Source organism: Chrysochloris asiatica, unplaced genomic scaffold (assembly GCF_000296735.1).
Source record: "Chrysochloris asiatica unplaced genomic scaffold, ChrAsi1.0 scaffold00122, whole genome shotgun sequence".
NCBI lineage: Eukaryota > Metazoa > Chordata > Mammalia > Afrosoricida > Chrysochloridae > Chrysochloris > Chrysochloris asiatica.
Window position 1 is genome coordinate 7,049,107 of NW_006408640.1, and position 10,969 is coordinate 7,060,075.

Consider the following 10,969-nt stretch of genomic DNA (forward strand, 5'->3'; position numbering starts at 1 on the left):
AAGAAGAGAAGGACTAAGAACTGGTGGCAAGGAGCAGATTTGCAGAATGTGCCCTTTGGAGATGTAAATTATTTTATATGCCTGAGTGGGGGGGAAAAAATTGGCAGTATGACTGGCTACTATAAGAACAAGCAAGTTGTTTGCCAGGCAGCCCTCAAGGCAAGCAATGAAGTCCCCGCAGGGCAAATCCTCCTCCAAGACTGAAACTCAAAGGGACAACTTTAGCAGGCATATAAGCTTTTTGGGAACCACACTGGTCTACTAGTGAGTGGAAGAGGGGGAAAGGCAGCAGTGAAAAAGTGGGCTGAGTTCAACCATGTTCCACATACTCCCGCTGACCTGGAGATGAGAGAGAGAAGAGGAAGGGCTCATTGGTCTAAAGTGTGATGAGACCTGGGGACACTAGAACTGAGAGTGAAGCATCCAGCTGATATGAAGTGAGGGGAGACACACAAGAACACTGAAACTTGCAGATAGTATCCATTTTACCTAACCTCGATGGATGGATAATAAGAAATCAACCAGAGGATGATGAAAATTTTTTTTATTTTTTTGGGGAGATACAGGAAATGAGTTTAAATTGCTAGAATATGAGGAACTTGAGCTATACTCATGAATTTAGTTTTCAATGCTGTCCCATCTGAGTACAGGGCTATTCATTGGCTACCTAAAATGAGGGGGTGATAAAGGCATGAATAGACTGGCTTAAAAGTTTTCAAGAGGGAGTTTAGTTTAAGAATGTGCAGGGGAAGATAGAGTCCTCACTAAGTAGTTTCCATCTTGTCTAGATGGGTCTGGTGAAAAGAGATGGGGATATGATTCTTATGATTCAATAGTGAGTGAGTAACTGTTATCATGACGGAGACTGTCACAATTATAAAGGTACTAGTTAATCCTACAGTCCAGAAACAGAGGACCCTAGGAACATCAAGGGAGAAGAGCACAAGCAGAATGTGGGACCTTATTATCCAGAGAAGCAGTGACACCACAGATAAAGGTAGAGATGGGGACATGGAGAAAGGGACTCTAGATTAATGGAAAGAGAGGGACTGAGAGCTGGCAGCCAGGAGGCAGGCTTCCAGAATATGCCCTTTGGTGGTTGAAATTATTACATATGCTTGAAAGTAATAATAATAATAATAATAATAATAATAATAATAATAATAAAAGAGCTAAAAGGAATAGAAAGAAATACTGTTTACGGATGGTACATGGAGGGGATTAAAATCATTGTAAAGAAACAAAGTATATGATTCATTGAATGTAAAACTGATGATATGCCATGTAAACTTTCACTCAAATCACAATAAAAACTTAAAAAAAGGGCTGTGTAAAGCTGAGTATTAATGGACAAGGGTCTGGCTTGAGATATATGCCCATTGGGAATTCACAGACTGGTTAAAAGAATGTAACACATTATCAAGCAGGGAAGAGGCCAAGGGATCATATGGCTGAGAGGCTGAAATCAAGTGTGAGGTGTGCCTGAAATATGGCAAACAAGCAGTGTTCCTCACTGGAGAACTGCTGTGTCCTTTGTTACCTGTTCACTTCTCTAATAAACTCAATAATTGTGAGTAAAAAAAAAAAAAAAAAAAAGAACTGGACTTTGAACCACAAGGTCTATATGATTCAAGTCCACCAACTGCTCTGAGAGAAAAAAATGAAGCCTTCTGCTCCTGCAAAGATTAACAGCCTCCAAACCCCTAAATAGGGTCACTATGAGTCAGAAATCAAAACGACGGCACTTAACAACAACAACCACAGGTTAGAATTTAAGTCCAGAAATGGCTCAGGATACAGTTCTTTGATCAGGACGGTCTCTTCTCATATATGCCAATAAACATGCTCTCTCCTTCGTGGGAAAGCATGAAGTTCTTTTAGCTTTGTCAATGAGCACTCAGAGGCTGTCCACTCTGCCAGTAAGTAAGTCTTGGCCTAAGGCACTCAGCTTTCTCCCTGGGCTCTGCTTACGTCTGGTTCCCTGGTTCTGCTGATTTTGGTGCCTCCACTTCTCTGCCACTCTCCTCACTGGTGTCATAATGTCTGCCTCCTAGATCCAGAAGGTTCAGTATAGGAATCTCAGGTCCACAGAAGACACTTTTCTCCTGGCTCTTCTTTTTAAAGGTACTAAGTCACCCCTTTTCAGCTTGGGGGATGACTGATTTTATGTCTAGCAAAAAGCTTAAAAATGATCTTAAAATGAGCTAAGGATGGCAAAACTGACCAATCCCAAATATAGGATTGCACACACCCCATCTGCCTTGTCCCATACCCAAAAGGGTGTCAAGTACTTTATTAACATAATTAACAAGCTATCCAGTCCCCTAGTTAGCCACAAGCCCTTCACATTTGCAGTTTTACCTGATGTGGCGCTGCTGTGGGTTAATGCACCAGACTGTAAAGCCTTTGAACTGCAAGGTTGGTGGTTCAAGCTCACCACCTGCTCCTCGGACACTATATACAGGGCGGCTATGGGTTGGAGTTGACGCAAAGGCACTTAACAACAACACCCAGTCACTTGGTGGGAGTTACAAAGATTTAAAATAAAATAAATTAAAAAGCTAAAAGTTATATTAAGTAATTCATAGCTCCACACTCATCTTTATATTTTTAAGGTATAGAATTATATGCTTTAGAAATGAGACAAAATGGTGTTAGGCCTGAGGATTCTGTTCATGAAGAATGCAACTTGACAAGACATCTAACCCAATGCAGGTATATCACACAATAAACCAGCTCCAAAATGTGTTCAAATCACTATTGTTGTTGTTAACTATAAACTACTTAAAGTCTCAAGAAATTATAGCTTTCATTTTAGAAAAAATTAACTCTTTTTTTCCTGGCAATAATTAGATAGCAAACCTATGAAGGTTGTTTCTGATTCATGAAGAAATACTGTCATTTGCGCATTAGAGGGAGTCAATCTTTCTTTTCTCTACAGAGCAACAGCAAATTATCCAGTGGATCCAAGAAGAGCATCAAATCTTTAAAAACAAAAGCTATCAAGGTGAGGAATCCCACTTTTACCCCAAAGGAAACTTTGTAGGACCTTTCATGTGACCATTCTATATTCCAATGAAGCTTAAAGTCTGGAAAGTGGATAGAGGAAAACAAATTCTCAAAATTGGAGCCCACTAGTTTTGCACTGTAGGATAAGCAGTGGACCACAAGGTTTGCTGGTGGTTCAAACTCACCAGTGGCTCTTCAGAAACTCTAAACAGGGTCGCTATGCATCAGAACAGATTAGATGGCACTTAACAACAAGAACAACTCAGAGCAGTATTTATTTATTTATTCATTTATTATTTAACTGTTGACCCTAGTCATAACGGAGTCCTGGTGTGGTGCCATAGGATAAACACTGGATGGTAAGATTGGTTTGAACTGCAAGGCCAGTGGTTCAAACTCACCAGCCACTCGCGGAAACTCTAAACAAGGTTGCTGTGAGTCGGAACCAACCAACTTGACAACACTTAACAATCACAATGGTCAAAACATCTTCTCCTAGCACATTCTGTCCCACCCAGCACAGTATATATGTACATTTTACAAAGTTATCTCTGCTGAGATACAGCGACATTTATCCTTCTGTCTAGTTAATTTTTTTCAAAGGTAGGTCAATTTACAAACTTGATTTCCTCCAGCATGTGGGCAATCGACTCAGTTGCCAGCCAGTGTGGGGCCTGCCTAGCCCTGCTGTCTGACAGTGGAGGCCTACATATTGCTTGATGCTGAACAGGCTTCAATAGAGCTACCACACTAAGAGACTAAGAAGAAAACTCAGTTGACCTACTTCTGACATATGAAAATCCCATGAATCACAATAGTCATCCTGCAACTGGGAGTCCTGGTATGGCACTGTGGATAAGCATTAGACACCTAACCGCAAGGTCAGTGGTTCAATCCCATTAGCTGCTCTTTGGAAACCCTATACATAGTTGCTGTGCATCGGACCTGGCTCAATGGCACTAATGCCAACAATCTTCTCTACAGTTATCACTGGTATGGTGTAGGACTGGCAGTGTTTCATTCTGTTGTCCATGTTCACCATGAATCTGAATGGCAGCTAACAACAATGTCAGGCCTGGGTAGTGGCTGTTCCCTGTATGTGAAGTCCTTGTTTCTTTACAGTTCCCTGTACTTCAAGTACTAGCCAAACAATCTATGATCACAACCCTTACTTTAATTAACTATTATTTCATTAAACTTTCCCTGTTTAAGTTGCTAAGTGGTTCTACCACCTGATTGATACAATTCTACCAAGACTTTACAAACCAACTGCCATCAAGCCAGTACCAAGAATGCTAGATCTCCTGGCCAAAGTCACACAGATTTGAGAGTAGGGTGCTGCCAGATAATGCACTGGACCATAAGATTGGTTTGAAGCACAAGATGGAGGTTCAAACCCACCAGCTGCTCCTTAGAAACCCTGTACATCGCCAATAGGAGTGAGAACCGACTCAAAGGCATTTAACAATAACAGGAACTTAGCCAAGTCTGAATTCAAGTCTGCATATTGTCATCCTTAACCTCTCTCTAAAACATAAGTAAACACACTTGTAATATCTACATATGGTTGTTTTCTGTGCCATCAAGATGGTTCTGACTCATAGTGACCCTGTGTAGGGTTTCCAAGGCTGTAAATGTCTATGGGAGCAGAAAGCCCAATCTTTCTCCCTCAGAGCACCTGGTGGATTTGAACCACTGACCCTGTGGTTAATAGCCCAATTCAAAACTCATTACACTACCAGAGCTACCTGTAGTATTCACAGACTAATTTGTGCACTGGACCACAAGGTCAATTTGAACCTCAATTATTAAATGAAATGCATTGTAAATAAGTTCCTAAAAATGTCAATTCTAAGAAGTCAATGGTGAACAATCAAACATTAAGTTCCTTAGTTTATTTTATAACATATGTACACATTTGTTAACGGTTCTGACTTTAACAGGTTAAATTGATTTACTTACTTTAGCTACTCTTGTTATAATAATAGTCCATTTAGAGTTATTTTATAAAGATTATAATGCTCCTTGAGGATTTTTCTGGAACGTTTTGTGCTAAATACAGAATGACCCCATTTAAGGCAGCCTTTATCAAATGAAAAAAGAATTAAATGGTCTCACTATAGAGAGGAGTTTTTGTTTTTTGTTTTTTAAGTAGCTAAAGTATCCCTTCAAATGAATTAATGTGTACATCTACTTTCTTAAAACACATGTAATCTCAGATTATCCTATTCATTTATTTCAAACCTATGTAGACAAATGGTAAAAACTATACAATTCAACAAGAAACAAAAAATGAGTAATAATATGCATAATTGTTTTAAGAGTTAAAATGACACCCCCCCATAGCAGAGTCACCTCTGTCTTCTTCTAAATCACAGTGACACCTACATTTAATTGCCTGCTAAATCATAAAAGTATATAATGCCTTTTAAACTTTGAGTACGCACTGATGTTTAGTGGATCAAAGAAGTGCTCTTCTACATAATTCAACCTTCCAGGCAGGTTACGCATATTGCACAGGCATTTAAATGTCTAATTCTATGCTCTATTGTAAAAGTGGTATTTGCCACTTGATATATCTTATATAATAATATAGAGGAAATGAGTTGCCTTGTTCTTAAACTTTCTATGGCTTATTACACTTACTGCATCCTTCATTTCTTATCAATCTAGCAATTCCTATTTTCAAAAAAGCCTGATTGCAGCTAACAAGCATATAGTTCCTGTATCAATCTTTTAAAAAAAAATATTGGGTGTGTTTTATGAATAATGGTGTGATGTGTATTCTCAAAGAAATATAGTACAGAGGCAGCCAAATTATTAGAGCCTATCTCAGTTTTTCCACATACAATTAAGTACATCATAGAGTTACTTGTTGGTGTAGTTGAGTGGGTTCTGATTCATAGCGATCCTATGTACAACAGAACGAAACACTATCTGGTTCTGTGCTATGCCCACACCATTACTATGTTTGAGCTACTAAAAGGACTTAATTAAAACACTTCAATGAATTCATTGGTATGTTGAAATAGACCTAAATATAAAACTGTGATTTTTATCCCCTACATCACACTACTAAAAGTCACAGAGTGGAAAAAAATAGCTGTCTGACTCTATCATTAAAACATGAATTCCAAAGAAAACCAGAACAATAGAATATCTACCAGAACTGTCCGGGAAAGAGACACCAGTCTAGGTCAGCATATATCACCTGATCTCCAGAGTCACACAATCCTGAACCCCACACTACAGTAGGGATTCTCAGAGTAAGTTCCTGAAACAGCAGCAATACCTGGAAAGTTGTTAGAAACACAAATTATCAGTGTCCCTTCCCTCTAGGACCTCAAAAGCTCTGGAGGTGGGGCCCAGAGATTTGTGTTTCAACAGCTCTCCAGGCAATGCTGCTGCACACTAGTGTTTGGTAAGCACTGTTCTGTTCTTATTGTTGCTAAGTGCTGGCGAGTCATTTCTGACCCATAGCAACCCTATGTACAACAGAATGAAACACTGGCTGGTCCTGATCATCCTCACAATTGCTTGAGTCCATGGTTGCTGCAACTGGGTCAACACATCTTAGTGAGGGTCTCTTGGTAATTGACCCTCCACTTTACCAAACATAATGTCCTTCTCCAAGGACTGGTCCTTCCTAATATGTCTGAAGTATGTCTCTGTTCTTTTGTTGTTGTTAAGTACATGGAGTCAGTTCGACTTATAGTGACCCTGCACAGGGTTTCCAAGGCTGTAAATCTTTACAGGAGCAGAAAGCCTCATCTTTCTCCCGAGGAACCACTGGAAGTTTTGAACTGCCTACCTTGAGGTTAGCAGCCCAATTCATAACCACTACGCTATCAGAGCTCCTTATGTCTCTGTTCTAGACAGACCTATTTAGTCCGAATCTTCTGGGAGCAATTCCAGAAATCTGTGATTTTAAAAAAGGTTCAAGAATAATCTAATCACTGGCCTAGTTCAAAAAGAGTATTTTAGATCAGCAGTTTCAAAACATTTTTAAAAAGATATCTTTTCAGAGTTTTAAAAAGATATAACAGCAGACCAGCCTGGAGTGGCTAGAAGAACAGAAGATACTTCTTGAAAGAAAGACCAATAGGAAAAATACAAAACAATAACAGCAGTCCAACTCATTATTACAAGAACAAGCAAGTTGCTTGCCCAGGAAACATCAAGGCAAGTGGTCCGGTCTCCTCAGGGAAACCCCCTTCCAAGACAAAGATTCAGTGGGAATACAAGAGCAGACATGCGCTCTGTTTGGTGACCATGTTCATCATTGATAAGGGGAAGTAAGGGAAAAACAGCAATGAAGCTGCAAGCTAAGCCCTACAACGTTCAATAGACTCCTGTGAACCTGAGTGGAGACCTGGTTGGCCAGCAGTATGGCAAGACCTGGGGACTCTTGGGCCCAGAGTCAGTGACATAGCCACAAGAGGACTAGAGTGGAGAGTGAAGCATCCAGCTGATAAGAAGAGAGGCATATGCATAAGAACACCCACACTTGCAGATAATACCCACTTGACCTGGCTTCAATGACTGGATGATCAGAGCTCAACTAGAAGAACAAAGAAGAGGGAAAAAAGGAATCTGATACAATTTGATGAACTTGACATACACTATGGATGCAGTAGCTCAAAAGAGGGTACAAATCTTCACAATCAGGATCATTCCCACCCCCTTAATACACAGAGTAGACAAAGATGGGTCACTTGGACATTGGCTACCCAAATTAAGTGGGGGTGGGGGGGTGGGGGGGTGGTACAAGAAGTGACTGGCTTACAAGCTTTCAAGAAGGAGTCTAGATCCAGAGGGCGCGAAGGAAGGTAGAATCTCCACTGAGTAGTATCCAATCTGTCTGGGTGGGGCTGATGAAGGAGATGGGGATAGGTCTCTTGTGGTACAACAGTGAATAATTGTTATCAGGACTGACCTTGAAGGTTGGAAATATAAAGGTAGACATTTTGTAGCAAAAGGAGGGGAGTGATTGACTTTGCAGTCCAGGAACAGAGGTCCCTGGGACCATCAAGGGAGAAGAGTGGAGAGCAGGACCCTACCCAGATAAGCAGTGACACCAAAGATGGAGGTAGAGATGATAACATGAAGCGATAGAGCAGCTGGGGATTCTAGAACCAGAGAGGGAGAGGGGCTGTGTGCTGAGGACTGAGGGGCAGGCTTGCAGGGTGTACCCTTTGGTTGGTTGATGATGCATGGAGGGCACTGTAACCATGGCAATGAAACAATATATGATAGGATGAATGTAAAGCTAATGTTCTCCCATGTAAACGATCACATAATTCACAATAAAACATTCAAAAAAAAAAAAAAAATTCAACAATCCTGATTTATTTATTTATAATTTAAATGCATGTCATATTCAGCATATGCAGATTAGTACAATAGCACATTAGGTTGGAACTTAAAGTATGATCTAGTAAATAAATATGAATTGAGATTCAAGTATTTTAGTCCATATATCATCATGTTGTACTAATTGCCATGCTAAGAAACCACCAGTCAATTATTGTTCTCCTATATAGCACTACTCAACATCCCAACCTCCTGTCATTAAGAATGCTGTTGTTATTAAGTGTCATCAAGTTGGTTCCAATTCATAGTGGTGGTACTGGTGGTATGCCATGGAGTCGGTTTTGACTCACAGTGACCCTATATAGGTTTTTAAAGGAGAGGTCAGTGGGTTTGAACCACCAACAGCCCAGTGCTTATCCTACAGCCCCACACCAGGGCTCTGCAATTAAGAATATTTTATCTATTATAAAAATTGAAAACGTTGTAAGGATGATTCTATTTAATTGGAATCAGAGACATGAAATAAATGAATTACTGGCTCTCTCAGTTACCTCTGTCTTTGGACAAGTCACAGACTGTTTCTCTCATATACTGTAGGAAGAGCAGGTATGCAACCATCAAATCAGAGGTACATTTATATACACGATTTCAAGGATTAAAACAGGGATTGGAATGATAGAGAAACTATTCAGTTAGTGCAGGAGCCTAATCATCATATTTTCAAGATGATCTGTAGTTGAAAAATGGAAACCAAGAGCTGATATGATACTCACACCATCAGCCCCTCACCAGTCTCTGTGCCTTCCTGCCTTTCTTAGTGTATACATTTCACTGAGTGTCAAGATCTATATTCTTAAGAAAACAAGCCTCCAAAATCCCAATCATCTACCTAATTTATTATTCAAATGATGAAATAGACAACCAGTAAAATGTCAAGGGGGAAAACATAGCTATGCTTGATTTAAGAAGCTCTGGTAGCACAATGGTTAAATTCTTCACTACTATGAAAAAGGTCAATCATTAGAAGCAACCAACACCTAAGAGAAAAGATCTGAGGTGATCTGTCTCATAATGATTTCAGTCTAGGAAAACCCTATGGAGCAATACTACTCTGGTATATAAGGTCATTGTAAACTGGAATCATCTCAACAGCATCAACAAAAACAACAATTCTGGGATTACTGAGAAGCAGAATGGTTGTCTACAACCCAGAAGTTTCCTAAAGAAATTGTTGGGGAAATTTCAATAATGAGTAAATCCCTAAATATGTCAACTCCTTTGAAATGTATATTACCTGTCTCCCATGGGAACAGTGAAGGCTGAACATGGTGGTATTTGTAAAAATGTAATAATCACTGCTACAGGATGATGACTATCAAAGGAATCACAGCTATGCTTTGCATAGACTATCTGAAACTGAAAGATTGAGTGATTCATCTATAAGGGAGCTTCAAAAAGTTCCTGGAAAAATCAAGAATTTCCAGGAACTTTTTGATATCCCCTTTATGTTCCCTAAACTCTATTTGCACCAAGGGAAGAAGAAATCCACATTCTAGCAATCTTGTCTTTGTAATCTGGTTCCTCCCTGGCTCACTCACTCCCTTTCTCTCTTTCCAACTTTCCTTTCTTCCTTCTCTACCTACCTCTTAGTGTTTCTTCATTTCCTGGAGAGAAAGAGGGATGAGAGGGAAAAGGCATGAATGAAAAAAAAAGAAGCCCTTGACCTCAATAGAGATGGTTTGGGGGCTGGAAGGAATGAGAAGTGAGAAATATGAAAAATGCGACAGAAACCAAAAAGAAACAAAAACTCATTTCCTTTATTTGTACCTTTCCTTTAATGGTACAAATAAAAAGAAAACCAAAAAAGTTAGCAACTGGATAAGAGACTATTCTGTGATATACAAGGCCTGAGAGTGTAAGAATTTGCATAATAAGGCTGTCACTTGGCAGATCTCAGCATAAGTCAACAATAAGCAGATGGGTTCTATATCTGTCATACTGGAACTCAGGTTTAATGCCTCAGTCATTTTTGTTTGGTTTTATTTTTTAAATAGAAAAAGAATGTTAGTGATTATAAATTATATATCTTTCAAATTTATGGAATATAAAAGTAACTAGTGCTTATTCAGTATTGAACATAAAAAATCTTAATCCATAAAGAAAATGTGCTTTGAAGAAAAATAATTCATGACATCATTTTTTAAGTTAGAAATGAGATTTCTAATTTAAGAAGAAAAATAATTCACATCATTTTTTAAATTAGAAATGAGATTTCATGTGAAATTCTTCAAGCTAAAAGCAATATTTACAAAGCACAATTAAAAAAGAAAAAAATCAGCTTTCCTTCCCAGTCATTTTACATGACCAACTAATTGCTAAAATAAAGGGAACAACGGGACCTTAACTCTTCACGGTCAGCCCAGAGGGTGTGTCTTTCTTTCTTTCTTTTTAATTCAGCATTTATGCCGTATTCTAAGTAAGGTCAGCAGTTCAAACTGACCAGCTGCTCCTCAGAAACCCTACACAGGGCTACTATGAAGATGGCGGATCAGGCAGACGTGTAGTGAGGAACTCGGTCAACAACAACACGGAATACCAGGTCAAGAGGACTCATGAGTTGGTGTTGGAACTCTGTAACAAATATAAA